This window comes from Arachis stenosperma, chromosome 3 (genome assembly GCF_014773155.1).
Source record: "Arachis stenosperma cultivar V10309 chromosome 3, arast.V10309.gnm1.PFL2, whole genome shotgun sequence".
NCBI lineage: Eukaryota > Viridiplantae > Streptophyta > Magnoliopsida > Fabales > Fabaceae > Arachis > Arachis stenosperma.
The window spans coordinates 108,204,558-108,205,269 of record NC_080379.1 but is presented as its reverse complement, the minus strand read 5'-3'; the positions used below and the strand labels follow the sequence as shown (position 1 = coordinate 108,205,269).

Here is a 712-nt window from a genome sequence, read left to right as displayed (position 1 = left end):
GGAGGGAGTACTAGAAGGGTTCTCAGGATCATAGGCTTCTTCTTCAGATGAAGCATCCTTGGTACTGCTTGGTGCATTTTGCATTCCAGACAGACTTTGAGAAATCAAATTGACTTGTTGAGTCAATATCTTGTTCTGAGCCAAAATGGCATTTAGAGTGTCAATCTCAAGAACTCCTTTCTTCTGATTAGTCCCATTGTTCACAGGATTCCTTTCAGAAGTGTACATGAATTGGTTATTTGCAACCATTTCAATTAGTTCTTGAGCCTCTATAGGCGTCTTCTTCAAGTGAAGAGATCCTCCAGCAGAGCTATCCAAAGACATCTTGGATAGTTCAGAGAGACCATCATAGAAAATACCTATGATGCTCCATTCAGAAAGCATGTCAGAATGACATTTTCTGATTAATTGTTTGTATCTTTCCCAAGCTTCATAGAGGGATTCACCATCCTTCTGTCTGAAGGTTTGGACTTCCACTCTAAGCTTACTCAATTTTTGAGGTGGAAAGAACTTTGCCAAGAAGGCATGACTAGCTTTTCCCAAGAGTCCAGGCTTTCTTTAGGTTGAGAGTCCAACCATATTCTAGCTCTGTCTCTTACAACAAAAGGGAATAGCATCAGTCTGTAGACCTCAGGGTCAACCCCATTAGTCTTGACTGTGTCACAGATTTGCAAGAATTTCAGCTAAGAACTGATGAGGATCTTCCATTGGA

The 712-nt window shown here is 40.9% G+C and overlaps 1 non-coding gene across 1 annotated transcript; it reads left to right on the top strand.

The window, feature by feature from the left end:
* Nucleotides 1-382: 382 nt before the first annotated feature.
* On the top strand, nucleotides 383-486 carry LOC130972769 (small nucleolar RNA R71). The gene has a single exon (XR_009083932.1). It is a non-coding gene; the product is annotated as a small nucleolar RNA R71 (small nucleolar RNA).
* Nucleotides 487-712: the final 226 nt, after the last annotated feature.